This window comes from Oryctolagus cuniculus, chromosome 11, assembly GCF_051225735.1.
Source record: "Oryctolagus cuniculus isolate XC-2025 breed Fujian yellow rabbit chromosome 11, ASM5122573v1, whole genome shotgun sequence".
NCBI classification, from domain to species: domain Eukaryota; kingdom Metazoa; phylum Chordata; class Mammalia; order Lagomorpha; family Leporidae; genus Oryctolagus; species Oryctolagus cuniculus.
Window position 1 is genome coordinate 52,785,085 of NC_142877.1, and position 14,566 is coordinate 52,799,650.

The window sequence follows — 14,566 nt, forward strand, 5'->3', positions numbered from 1 at the left end:
CTTGATTTTTAAAAAAGATTTATTTTTATTTATTTGAAAGAGTTACAGAGGGAGGTAGACACACAGAGGTCTTTCATCCGCTGGTTAACTCCCCAGATGGCCGCAATGGCCAGAGCTGTGCCAATCTGAAGCCAGGAGCTTTTTTTGGGTCTCGCTTGGAGGTACAGGGGCCCAAAGATTTGGGCCATCTTCTTCTGCTTTCCCAGGCTCATTAGCAGGGAGCTGGATTGGAAGTGGAGCAGCCTGGACTCAACTGGTGGCCCATATGGAATGCTGGCGCTGTAGGCCTGGGCTTTAACCTGCTGTGCCACAGCACAGCCCCCTAAACTTAGTATATTAACAGTGTACACTTGGACAGGTTTTGAAGTATCTGTCAAGATCTAGATGAATGTATTCGTCACCTCTCAGATTTTCTTCTTTTATCATTCCCTCTTCTCTTTGCTCCCATGCCTCTTAGGCAACCAATAATCTGTTCTCTGTCACAAGATTAACTAGTACTTTCTATTTTATATAAACGGGGTCAGACTGTATGAATATATACGATCCTCAGCCCCCCCCCCCCTTTTTTTTTGCCCAGAAAGCAAGGGGCTTTATTGAGCGGAGGAGGGGTCGAAGGGGAGAGGCAGGCAGAGAAGTCATCGGGGGTCTGCGCACTCAGGGGGCAGAGGGCTGCACGGTATCCATCCCGGCGTGGTGGGGCTTGGTGCGGGGGGCCAAGTGGCCAGTGTCACCTTCCCCAGCACACATGGCTGACGCCTCTTGCAGATCTGCGGGGCACGGCTGGACCATCCCCAGCCAGGTCCTCTGACGCCCTCGAGACTCCTGGCCAGGGGACCCAGCCCGCATAAAACCCTCAAAGTTTGCTCTCCTCCTGCTCCAAGCCGTTTTCCGAGGCCTTTCTGCGAGGAGGCCAGATCACCGCCAGTTTTCTGTTGCCCCTGCTCGCGGTGAGGCTTGGCGCCGGCTCTTCGTCTTCGGCGGTGTCATAGATGCCGCGCCGCTGGCGCTGGCGCTCCAGTTTGCGAGCACGGACCTCGCACAACTCCCGCTGCAGCAGCGATGGCGCGACAGGCGGCGGGGCGCCGGCCAGCACGGGGCCCCGGCTCTGTGCGGCCGATCGCTGCCGGGCTGCGGGCCTGCGCTGTCCTCCGCCGTCGCCGCCGCTGCCTCCACGAAGAAGCGCCTGAGTGCGCTCAGCGGCGGCGGCAGCGGTGGCTGCGGGGTGCGCCGGTGCCCACCCTCCCCTCCTTTTTTAAAAAAAGATTTATTTTATTTGAAAATCAGAGTTACACAGAGAGAGAAGAGGCAGAGAGAGAGAGGAGAGGTAGAAAGAGAGGAGAGGTAGAGAGAGAGAGGTCTTCCATCCACTGGTTCACTCCCCAGATGGCTGCAACGGCTGGAGCTGAGCCAATCCAAAGCTAGGAGCCAGGAGCTCTTCCGAGTTTCCCACGTGGATGCAGGGGCCCAAGGACTTGGGCCATCTTCTACTGCTTTCCCAGGCCATAGCAGAGAGCTGGATTGGAAGTGGAGAAGCCAGTCTTCAACCAGACCCATATGGGCTGCTGGCACTTCAGGCCAGGGTGTTAACCCACTGGGCCACAGTGCTTGCCCCATCACCCCATTTTTTTAATCTGGCTTCTTTCATCTGTTAGTTTGAGGTTAATCTGGGTTCAACTATGTATTTATAATTCATCTCTTTTCATTGCTAGATAGCGTTCCTTTGTGTGGATGTGTCACAGCATCTATATATTCTTCAGCTGGTGATGTACTCTTTGGCTTGTTAGCAATTTTTCACCACCACAAATAAAGCTGCTAATGAATATTTGTGTGGAAGTATTTGTTTGAACATATACTTTATGTTTTCCTGGATAATAAATACTTAACAAGTGGAGTAGCTAGATCACTTGGTAGATGTATGTCCAGCTTTTTAAGAAACTGCCAAATTGTTGTCTAGAGTGACTGTGCCATTTCTACACTCCTAGAGCGGCATGTGAGAGTCCCATTGGCTTCACATCCTTGCTGGTATATGATATGGTCAGTCTTTTTCTTTTCTTTTCTTTTCTTTTCTTTTCTTTTCTTTTCTTTTCTTTTCTTTTCTATTCTTGAAGATTTATTTACTTGGAAGGCAGTAATTACAGAGTGGCAGAGAGAGAGAGAGAGAGTTAGTTCCATCTGCTGCTTCATTCCCACTCCCCAAATGGTCGCAATGGCTGGAGCTGGGCTGGTCAGGAGCCAGGAGCTTCTTCTGGGTCTCCCATGTGGGTGCAGGGGCCCAAGGATTTGAGCCATCTTCTACTGCTTTCCCAGGCAATTAGCAGAGAGCTGGATTGGAAGTGGAGCAGCCGGGTTTCAAACCGGTGCCCACATGGGATGCTGGCACTGCAGGTGGTAGCTTTACCTGCCATGCCACAGTGCTGGTCCATATGGTCAGTCTTTAATTTTTAGACATTTTAGTCATTCTAATAATGTACAGTAGTAACTCATAATTCCATTTCTCTAATTACTAAAGAAATCGAGCAGGTTTTCATGTGCTTATTTGCTTTTTTTTGGTAGAGTATCTGTAAATTATTTTCCCCCTTTAGAAATGAGGTTGTTTGCTTATTATTAAGTTTTGAGAGTTCTTTGTAAATTCTGGATGCACGTCCTTCATCAGATATGAGATTTTTCAGTATTTTCTCTCGGCCTTTAGTTGTCTTTTAACAGTGTGTCCTTTCAAACAGCAGTTTTTCGATTTTGGTGTCATGTCTAAGAAATCTTTGCCCAATCCAAGGTCACAAAGTTGTTTCCTCTCTGATTTCTTATAGAATACTTAAGTTTTAGGCTTCACATTTAGAGCTGTGATCCATTTTGAGTTAATTTGTGTATGTGCTGCTGAACTGCAGATCAGTGTTCATTTTCCTGCTTATGGACATCCAGTTGTTCGGTACTACTTGTTGGAGACTGAGTTGCCATTCGTCTTTGTTGGAAATCAGTTGTCTGTATATGTATAGGTCTCTTTCTGGACCCTCTATTCTGTCTCATTGATCTTTTGCTAGTTGTGCAGTCTTGATTACTACAGCTTTATGATACATCTTGAAGTCAGGTAGTGTTAGCCCTGCAACTTCTTTTTCAAAGTGTTAGCTACTCTAGGACTTCTGCATGTTGAGTTTGCTGGGTTCTACAGGAAAGTCTACTAGGGTTTGATTGAGGTTACATTAAATCTGTTAAATCAGTTTAGGGGGAATTGACATGCTAACAATATTGAGTCTTGTGTCCCATGATCAGATACGTAACTGTCCACTCATGGAGGTCTTTAATATCTCTACAGTGTTGCAGTCTTCAGTACACAAATCTTTCACATCTTCTGTGAGGTTTAGTCCTAGAATTCCATAGTGTTTGATGCTGTTGTGTGATCTTAGGGGGACCCAACCTTGTTGTTGTTGTTGTTATTATTATTATTATTTGTTTATTTGAGCGACAGAGGGAGAGAGCAAGAGTGAGCTCCTGTCTGCGGGTTTGTTCTCCAAGTTCCTGCAGTGGCCCTGGGCAAGGAGCCAAAGCCAGGAGCCAAGAACACCAGGGCAGAAACCCAAACACTTAGGCCATCACTGCTGCCCCCAGGGTCTGCATTAATAGGAAGCGAGTCAGGAAAGGAGTGGGCACGTATGAGATGTGAGTGTTTCAACAGCTACACCAAATGCTTACCCTGCTACCTTGTTTTTTGAAATATTTTTTTCACATTGTTGAAGTCTGTCTTCTTACTGTTAAGAACACTTTTTTTTTTTTCTTTCTTTCTTTTTTTTTTTTTGGACAGGCAGAGTGGACAGTGAGAGAGAGAGAGAAAGAGAAAGGTCTTCCTTTGCTGTTGGTTCACTCTCCAATGGCCGCTGCGGCCGGCGTACCACGCTGATCCTAAGCCAGGAGCCAGGTGCTTCTCCTGGTCTCCCATGCGGGTGCAGGGCCCAAGCACTTGGGCCATCCTCCACTGCCTTCCTGGGCCACAGCAGAGAGCTGGCCTGGAAGAGGGGCAACCGGGACAGAATCCAGCTCCCTGCCCAGGACTAGAACCCAGTGTGCCAGTGCCGCTAGGTGGAGGATTAGCCTAGTGAGCTGCGGCGCTGGCCAAGAACACATATTTAATATGAGTTCTACCTTCTTAAATATTTAAGTGTACAATACAGTATTTACCATAGGAACAATGTTGTAAGCAGACTTCCACAACTAAATCTTTTTTTTTTTTATAAAGATTTATTTATTTGTTTGAAAGGCAGAGGTGGGGCGGGGGAGAAGTCTTCCATCTGATGGTTTACTCCCCAGATGGAGCTGTGCTGATTCAAAGCCAGGAGCCAGGAGCTCCTTCCAGGTCTCCCACACAGGTGCAGGGGTCCAAGGACTTGGACCATCTTCCACTGCTTTCCCAGACCATAGCAGAGAGCTGGATCAGAAGTGGAGTAGCTGGGACACGAACTGGCACCCATACGGGATGCCGGCACTGCAGGTGGCGGCTTCACCCACTTTGTCACAGCGCTGGCCCCCACAACTAAATCTTATATAACTGCAACTTTAAACTTACTAAATAGCAACTTCTCATTTTCTCCTCCCCGTATCTGCTGGCAACCACTGTTCTACTTTCTGCTCATCTGGGTCTGACCATTTTATATGTATCTTATGTAAGTGGTATCATGCACTGCTTATTCTAGAAATGGCTTCTTTCACTTAGCATAATGTTTTTGATGTTTATCCATGTCATTACATGTGGCATGATTTCTTTCTTTCTTTTTAATGTATTATTTATTTGAAAGGCAGAGAGAGAGAGATTGATTCTGCATTCTCTGCTTTACTCCCCAGATGACTGCAATGACTGGGGCTAGTCCAGGCTGAAGTCGGGAGCCAGGAACTGCATCCAGGTTTCCCACATGGGTGGCAGGGACCCAAGCACTTAGGTCATCCTCAGCTGCTTTGCCAGGTGTATTAGCAGGGTTAGGTCAGAAGCAGAGTAGCTGGGACCCAATATGGGATGCCAGCATTGCAGGTGGCGGCTTAGCCCACTGTACCACAATGCCAGGCCAAGGATGTCTTTCTTTTTTTAAGGTTGAATAATATTCCATTGACGGTACATACCACATTTCCTCCTTCCATATCTTCTTCCCTCCCTCCCTTCCTTCTTTCCTTTCTTCCTTTCTTTTTTTTTTTTTTTTTTGAAGATTTATTTAATTTGAAAGGCAGAGTTAAGGAGGGAGGGAGGGAGGGAGAGAGAGGAACATAGAGATCTTCCATCTGTTGGCTCACTCCCCAGATAGCTGTAATGGCCAGGGCTGGTCACATCCAGGCCAAAATTAGGAGATGGGAACTTCATCCTGGTCTCCCACGTGGGTGCAGGGGCCCAAGCACTTGGGCCATCTTCTTCTGTTTTCCCAGGCTCATTAGCAGGAAGCTCGATCAGAAGCGGGGCAGCTGGGACTAGAACTGGTGCTAGTATGGGATGCCGGCATTGCAGGCAGCATCTCAACCCATTGCACCACAATGCTGGATCCAAATACATTATCTTTTTTTTTTGACAGGCAGAGTGGACAGTGAGAGAGAGAGACAGAGAGAAAGGTCTTCCTTTGCCGTTGGTTCACCCTCCAATGGCCGCCGCAGCCGGCGCACTGCAGCCGGCGCACTGCGCTGATCCGATGGCAGGAGCCAAGTACTTATCCTGGTCTCCCATGGGGTGCAGGGCCCAAGCACTTGGGCCATCCTCCACTGCACTCCCTGGTCACAGCAGAGAGCTGGCCTGGAAGAAGGGCAACCGGGACAGAATCCGGTGCCCCGACCGGGACTAGAACCCGGTGTGCCAGCGCCGCAGGTGGAGGATTAGCCCAGTGAGCCGCGGCGCCGGCCCAAATACATTATCTTTAACCATTCATCTGTTGTTGGACATTTATGGTTTCTGCATCTTGACTATTAAAAATTCCTTGTGGGGCCAGCACTGTGGCATAGGGGGTAAAGCCACTGCCTAGGGTGCTGGCATCCCATATAGGCGCTGGTTCGAGTCCCGGCTGCTCCTCTTCTGATCCAGCTCTCTGCTATGGCCTGGGAAAGCCGTAGAAGATGGCCCAGGTCCTTGGGCCTCTGCACCCACGTGGGAGACCCGGAGGAGGCTCCTGGCTCCTGGCTTCTCATCGGCCTAGCTCTGGCCGTTGCAGCCAGTGGGGGAGTGAACCAGTGGATGGAAGACTCTGCCTATGCCTCTGACTCTCTGTAACTCTGTCTTCCAAATAAATAAATAAAACTTAAAAAATAAAAATAAAAATTACTTGTGATCCTGATTTCAGTTCTTTTGGATAGAAACTCAGAAGTGGACTTGCTGCAGCATGTTGTATATCTATTTTTAATATTCTAAGGAATCTCCAAACTGTTTTCCATAGTTGCTGCACCATTTTACATTTATGCTAGCAGTGTTTAAGGATTGAATTAACTACACAGCCTCACCATGTTCCCACATATTCTTGAGGTACAGAGTCTCATTACTGCATCGACTGACTTCTTCTTGGAAGGTTTATTTCTGTCTTGTCTGTGATTGTTTTTTTCTTTAAACGCTGAATTTCTTGGTGTCTCAGATTGTGGAAGCTCCCTGCTGGGCAGTGTCTCATTTGCTTCTGCTGTGTTCCCATTTCATTCTTTAGTTCAGAATCTTATTTGTGACAAAGTGTCAACATATGTGAATTTGGATTCCAGATCTGTGAAAGGTGTACACCTGGAGTTCAGTTTCTTCCAGGTAATTTTCTCCATTCCTAGGCCAAAGTACAGAACTTGCTCTTCTCCTAACTTTTTTTTTTTTTTTAAAGATTTATTTATTTGAGAGTTACAGAGAGAGGCAGAGACAGAGAGAGGTCTTTCATCTGCTGGTTCACTCCCCAAATGGCCGCAACAGCCGGAGCTGTGCCAATCTGAAGCTAGGGGTATAAGGATTTTTTGGGAGTGATGTTGAGCTGGTTGGAATATTACAGAGCTATCGCTCTAACCCAAGGGAGGAAAGGCCTGGTAGAATAGAAAGGATAAATTCAAGAGAATTTAGAAATAGGTTAGAGGGCATTGGTTGGCGATGAGAGGATAGAGGAGGAAATTTGTGTCACTTGCAGTGTTTCCTGTTTGGAAAATTGAGAGTGGTGCTGTCAGAAGTGGTGCCATAGGAAGCAGAGCAGGCTTGGGAATAGATGGATTTACTTGGCTATGGTAACTTGTTAAACATTTGGGAAGTGGATAATTTTATTGATTGTTGGTGGATTTCCCTTGGATTGTAGATATTCTTGTTTTCTTCACACATGCTTACTTCTTTATAGCTAAATACAAAAAGCCTATCCAACCCTTATTTTTTTTTTTTAAAAAACTGATTTGAGTTAAGCAATTTTTTTAACCAGGGATATATTCAGTTTGAATTTCCTGTGGGATGTTCATGAGGTAGTGTGGAGCTCCGTTGAAAAGGGCTGTTCTATGCTATTCCTTATAGTTGCAGTGAAAACAACCAAACAGTCCTGATTTTTCTGTGTGAGGCTGTTTTAGTTTTGTCTCCAGTCTTCCTTGTCCCAGATTTTTCTCTTTTGTTTTTGTCCTTCTTGTTCCTTTTCCCTTGCTTGACTCAGATTTCCTTCTTCCTGACCCTGCTGCAACTGCCCCATGTACACATATAGTTCTGTTTTCCCTGAAATTTTTCACAAAGATCATGTAGTTCTTTTTTTTTTTCTTTAGATTTCAGTTTTTTTTAATCAAAGTTTTATGTGCACGTGCTTTGCAAAGTCAAATAACATCCCATATGGCACCGGTTCAAGTCTGGCTGCTTCACTTATGATCCAGCTCTCTGCTTTTTTTTTAAGATTTGCATTTTTTACTTGAAAGGCGGGGCGGGGTGGGGAGGGGGGAGAAGTTTTCCATCTGCTGGTTCACTCCCCAAATGGCTTCAATGGCTGGAGTTGGGCTAATCTGAAGCCAGGAGCCAGGAACTTACCCTGGGTCTCCCATGTGGGTGCAGGGGCCCATGGACTTGGGCCATCTTCTCTTTCTTTCTTTCTTTCTTTCTTTCTTTCTTTCTTTCTTTCTTTCTTTCTTTCTTTTTTTTTTTTTTTTTTTTTGACATGCAGAGTTAGACAGTGAGAGAGAGACAGAGAGAAAGGTCTTCCTTCCATTGATTCACCCCCTAAATGGCTGCTACGGCCAGCATGCTGCGCCGATCCAAAGCCAGGAGCCAGGCGCTTCCTCCTGGTCTCCCATGCAGGTGCAGGGCCCAAGCACTTGGGCCATCCTCCACTGCCTTCCTGGGCCACAGCAGAGAGCTGGACTGGAAGAGGAGCAGCTGGGACAGAATCTGGCGCCCCAACTGGGACTAGAACCCGGTGTGCCGACGCCACAGGTGGAGGATTAGCCTAGTGAGCTGTGGCGCCGGCTGGACTTGGGCCATCTTCTACTGCTTTCCCAGGCCATAGTAGAGAGCTGGATCAGAAGTAGAGCAACCAGGACCTGAAATGGCACCTGTAGGGATGGCAGCACTGCAGGCGGCAGCCTTACCCACCATGCCATAGCTCTGGTGAAAGCAGTGGAAAATGCCCAAGTCTCTGGGCCCCTTCACTGACATGGGAGACAGGTGAAGCTCCTGGCTCCTGGCTTCAGCCTATGCCAGCCCTAGCCATTGTGGCCATTTGAGGAGTGAACCTGCAGATGAAAGATCTCTCTATCTCTCCCTCTCTGTAACTATACCTTTAAAATAAATAAAATAAATCTTCAAAAGAAAAAAAAAAAGAACCTTCTCCTATATTTCCCTTTCTTCAGAGGCACATTTTCACTTTTTTAGCTAATGCTTTTGGTATCTGTTTTTTTGTATGACACGTTTGTATTGTTATTTCTGATACCTTTGGTTGAAAGATGCAGTTATTTTGTGTACCACTAGAAAAGGGAACTACACCCAAGATGGGTGGTCTGTTAGGGGACTGCATGAAACTGGGGAACCACATGGGAATGTCAGTGAGAAGTACAACCACCACACAGAAAGGCTCAGCAAACCGCCTTGGGGATCAGCTTTGTGGTTGTGTAGGATTAAAGCCTTTCTTGGGAATATGAGCTGGTTCTGTCTCTGAATTTGCAATACCCAGATGGTAAAATTTATTTATTGATTTTTGAAAAGCAGAGTTTGAGAGAGAGAGAGAGATCGATCCTCTACCCACTGGTTCATTTCCCACTGCCAGGGCTGGGCCAGGCTGAAACTGGGAACCAGGAGATTCATTGGGGTCTTCGGGGTCTCTTGCATGGGTGACAGGGATCCAAGTACTTGAGCCATCATCTGCCACCTCCCAGGATGCATTAGCAGGAAGCTGGATTGGAGGTGGAGGCAGGATTCTAACACAGGCACTCCAGCATGGTGGCTTAACCCACTGCACCCTGATACCTGCCCTCAAGCAGAAATTTTAATGAAAAGTTGTTTCAGATTGATAGTGTTCCAGGTGTTTGGGAAAAACAAGTAACACTTTTTTTTTTAAAGATTTATTTATTTTATTTGAAAGAGTTACAGAGAGGCAGAGAGAGAGAGAGAGAGAGGTCTTCATCCACTGGTTCACTCCTCAAATGGCCACAATGGCCAGAGCTGCACCGATCCGAAGCCAGGAGCCAGGAGCTTCTTCCAGGTCTCCCACATGGGTGCCAGGGCCCAAGGACTAGGGCCATCTTTCACTGCTTTCCCAGGCACATTAGCAGGGAGCTCTATCAGAAGTGGAGAAGCCGGGACTGCTCCATATGGGATGCCAACATCACATCCAGTGTCTGCCTGCTATACTACAGTGCTGGCCCGTGGTTCTTACAGTTTTAAATGGTTGAAAGAAATCTTAAAAAGAATACTGTAAAGCATGAAAATTATATGACAATCTGGTATCAGTGTCCATAAATAAAATTTTTTGGACCCCAGCCATGCTCCCTTTGTTTGTATTGTCTGTGGTTGCTTTCACACTGCAGCAGATTTGAGTGGTGTGACAGAGACTGTATAGCTTACAAAGCCTAAAGTGTTTGGTATCTTGATCTTAACAAAGTTTTTTGGCACTCGATATAGTTGGTCCCTGTGAGCTTCCAGCATCAGGTGTGAAGATGAGGATTAAACTTGCTGCCACCCATCTACTCTGTGTATCTGTGTAATCTTCCCTGCTAGATACTTTGTATCATTTTTCCCAAAAACATTGCAGACATGTTAGTTACATGTCTGAAGTTAGACACTGAAGTATCAGTTTGAAAATTCAAACCCTGATGCTTGAACTTGGAGTCCATTCATTTCACTGATCACATTGTATTATGAGTAACTGTTTAGTGGTAGTCATTTGGTGCAGTGGCTTAAGTTGCCATTTGGGAAGCCCACATCCCATGTTGGAGTGCCTGCTTTGGTCCTGGCTACTCTACTTCTCCTTTTTAAATAAGATTTGTTGAGAGAAGACCAAGATGGAGGAATAGGGAGTGAGCTTACTGCTCTAGACTAGAGGAAGATAGTTCAAAAACTTGAAGAGTGTGCAGTCTCAGGGAAGAGTTAGGAGAAAACAGCAGAGAAACTCCATGCAAGGTAGAGGGACGCTGTATGTGTGCACAACTCGGGACCCCAGCAGCCAAGAGCCTCAGCACCAGCTTTGGAGAATGAGGTGAGACCAGACTGCAGCAGCCCAAGCCACTGGCGATAAAGCTGCAGGAAGAGCCTGGCATTGAGTGGGGACAGTGTATCTGCTAACCTAGAGGGAAAAAAAGCACGCTTCTCTCTATGTGGGACCACCTGACACCCATGTCCTGTAACTAGCTGAGTAGGAGTGGGCACCCTTTTGGACATACATAACAGGTACACCAGCTTGTGTCTCACACACAGCTACTAGCCAAAAGGAATGCCTGAGTCTGTCTGGCTGGGAGAATTGATGGGGAGCTGAGTGCTTGTGACTGTGGGAGCCTTGTATGCTGGGACTGTGAAAACACTGTGGCTGTGTATGAGGGTGCAGGGTGTGGCTGGCCTTTGTGCAGTAACTGTAGGTGGCTCTGCATGCTCGGGGCTCCCTGATTCCCTGGTGAGGATCATTGCTACAGGATCTGTGCTCACACTGAAGACTGCACGGACCCTTTGTGTGGTTCTTGTGGTGGCACAAACAAATGGTGTATCCACTGGGGCTAGCGACCAGGCATTGGTCTCTTTTGAGGAAAGGAGGTGAGTGTGAGACTACACCAGCAGAGCAAATTTAACCTCTTCTGATTAGAAAAAAAAAAGGGAGATTTACTATGCTCAATTTGGGTGTCACTTTCAATGCCCTTACCCTGGGGCATTGAACAGAGCTCCCTGGCCATACCAGCACATGCCCAGGGTATTTACTGAAAGAGCAGACACTACACTAATCCACAGAGGCATAGTCCAAAGATGAAAGCCATCACAGTGGAAAAAAATAAACCAACAAGTATCTCCACAAATGCCTAAAAATAAACGCAGCAATTCAAGAAACAAGAATAAGGAAGACAACGTGACACCTTCAAAGGAACACAACACTTAAGTACTAGAATGTGGAAATGAAGAGATTGAAGAAATGTTGGAAACAGAGTTCAAAAAATTGATCGCAGGATTACTTAGAAGTAATCAGAAGCAAATCCATGAATTAAAGAAATCCATACATGACATGAATGAAAATTTCTCCCATGAAATTGAGATTTTTAAAGAGAAATCAAAGTGAAATATTGGAAATGAAGAATTCGGTAGATCAAATAAACAATGCAGTGGAAAGTCTTAAGAACAGATTTGGTGAGGCAGAAGAAAGAATATCTGAGTTAGAAGACAAATCTCTGGAAGTTTTAGACCAGAAAAATAGAGGAAATTAATGTGATCAAGCTCAGTAAATGTAGCATTTCTGACACCTGAAGTTAGTTTTACTGAAGAACTGGAACCTTTGAATGAGTTCTCTGTGGGAGGTGATATTTATTTAAAGTAACTTTGGGTTGGACAGTCACGTGTGCTCAGGACCATTGGCTGCAGCATGTGTCAAGCAGGCATTTAGTCACCATCCAGGGTCATGATAGAAGAGTTTAGTAAAATCAGGTCTCCAGGTGTGCCCTGCTCTGCTCCTTGGTACTCCTTAAGTACCATTTTTATGCAATATTCAGAGAATCATCTGAAGCAGAATATTCTGTTCTTTTAAATTTCTTCTCAAAATTATGGTTATACTTGATTTTTTTTCCTGTTAGTACTTGCTAAAAAAAATCAAACATTTGCTATTTTAGGAAAAAGTGAGAAAAGGTTAATTGAACTGCTGTATATAATTTAGGATGTTTCAGTTGTTTGGCAACTTAGCTGATAAAGGCTTCTTTTTCCTCAAAATGTTTAGTTGGAGTTACTCATACAATGGAGAAAGTAATTAGTCTTTCAGATGTTAAGTTACCTTGACCTCAGGCCTTCTTGCTGTTTTTCTTCCAGAGTATCTTCTCCCAGTTCTGCTGGGGCCAATTAGTTTTTGGCTCAGCTGTTTTAGTTTCTCTACAGAAGTTGAGCTGAACCGTGTTTATAGTCCGTGAAAATCAAATCTATTTTTTTTCTTTTAAGAGAACTAGAACATTAAATTCCTTACCAGTGACCTCAAATACATTGAATCATATATCTTCAAATGCAAAGGTTCATGTTCTCTGAATTTAGAACATTTAAAAAATGAACTAGTAGTTATTGTACATTAGTGAGTGATGATTATTTTAGTTCTGCAGTCATGACCACACTTTCAACACTACAGATTATTGTTAAGAAGCAGGGGAGGTAGCGTGGCTACTAGTTTCAGATTACCTAATAATTTAAAAATATTTGTAAACTTAAATGGCACCCTAGTAGTAAATCATTAATCTTTCTTTTTTTTAAAAATTATTTATTTATTTAAAGGTAGTATTACAAAGAGAGAGAGAGAGAGATCTTCCATCCTCTGGTTCACTCCCCAGATGGCCACAACAAACAAGGCTGGGCAAGGCCAAAGCCAGGAGCCAGGAGCCTCATCTGGGTTTCCCCTGTGGGCACATGGGCCCAAACACTTGGGCCATCTTCTGCTTTTTTCCCAGGTCATTAGTGGGAGCTGGATCGAAAGTGGAGCAGAGGGGACTTGAACTAGCACTCATATGGGATGCCGGCACTGCAGGTGGTGACTTAACCCACTTTGCCACAGTGCCGGCTCTAGACCATTAGTCTTTCTCTGTGTAAATAATTATAGGTGATTTTAAATAATACTAAAGTGATTAAATGTTAGACCAGACATAAAAATATATTTTACCATGATCAAGTCAGACATTTCAGCTGGGGAAAGAGGTAGAAAGAGTTGCATGGGCGTAAAACTATTGTTTGATGTCGATTTGTTAATACAGAATGGCAGGGAAGGCCAACTTCCCATTGCTTCAGATGGGATTCAAGGCGTGTTCCAGTTATTCATTGCTCAGGAAGCAGATGGTGGCCAATCCTGCAGTTGTCCTGTAGGCTGCTTTTAGTTTACGTGTTGGGCGCGTGAGCAGCAGCTGGAACATTTGGGTCTCCTTGGGCTTCTTCTGCAGTTTCTGTGTGGTTTTTCTCACATGCGGGTTCATGGCGGCCAGATTTCTTACATAGAAGCTTAGGGCTCCAGAAGCACTTGTTTTGAGAGAGAGAGCTAATAGGAAGCCACATTGTCTCTTCTGACATGTTTCAGAATGAAACAGTGTCATCTCCACTACATTGTATTCACCAGAAGGGAGTCACTGTGGCATAGCAGGTAAAGCAGCTGCTGGCATCCCATATGGGCACCAGTTCGTGTCCCAGCTGCTCCACTTCTGATCCAGCTCTCTGCTATGGCCTGGGAAAGCAGTTGAAGGTGGCCCAAGTTCTTGGGCCCCTGTACCCATGTGGAAGACCAGGAAGAAGCTCCTGGCTCCTGGCTCTGGATCAGCACAGCTCCTGCCCTTGTGGCTATCTAGGGAGTGAACCAGCAGATGGAAGACCTCTCTCTGTAACTCTCTCTGCCTCTCTGTAACTCTGCCTTTCAAATAAATAAATCTTAAAAAAAAAAAAAAAAAAAAAAAAAAAGCCTTACTCAGAGGGAGGAGAATGAGGCTGCACCAATTGCCAGGAGGAGAGGAGGAGAGGCAGTCACACTTCAGAGCTGCCCCAGTCTGCCCTTGGCCACAGATTACTTGCGCTCCTCCTGCTTGTTAAATGTGTTTCTCCTTCTCCAGCATCAGGCTCAGGTCTGAGGTCCAGCATCTTGCTATTTAAATCAGATTCAGGTGTAGATAAAGGCTACTCAGATATGAGGCCTTGGGTACAGCTACTTGAGTACCACTATTTTCATTCTGAAGACCTGTGAATTAGAGACTATCTCTCTCCACTCCCAGCCCATCCAGTAAGCAACAGCAGACAGACATAAGACAAGCACTGCAGACACTCCTGTTCAAAAAGAAAGATGAAGCACGGTAGTCATTGGTCCACTGGCGTTCTGAAGTCCAGCCAGGCAGAGATACAGAGTTTTGTGATGTCTCCGGGGACTCTGCCCAGCTGCCTGGGCACCAGCCTCTGCAGTTTGTGTCCTGCTGCTTGGGTTCTTCCTTTCCAAAA

General features: G+C 45.7%; 1 protein-coding gene and 1 pseudogene across 12 annotated transcripts in view; one reads left to right on the forward strand and one right to left on the reverse strand.

The window, feature by feature from the left end:
* Positions 1 to 14,566, forward strand: part of SPATS2 (spermatogenesis associated serine rich 2) — a 137,625-nt gene that overhangs the window by 27,020 nt on the left and 96,039 nt on the right. The window lies entirely within an intron of this gene.
* LOC149123463 (uncharacterized protein MISP3 pseudogene) lies at positions 854 to 13,563 on the reverse strand (annotated as a pseudogene).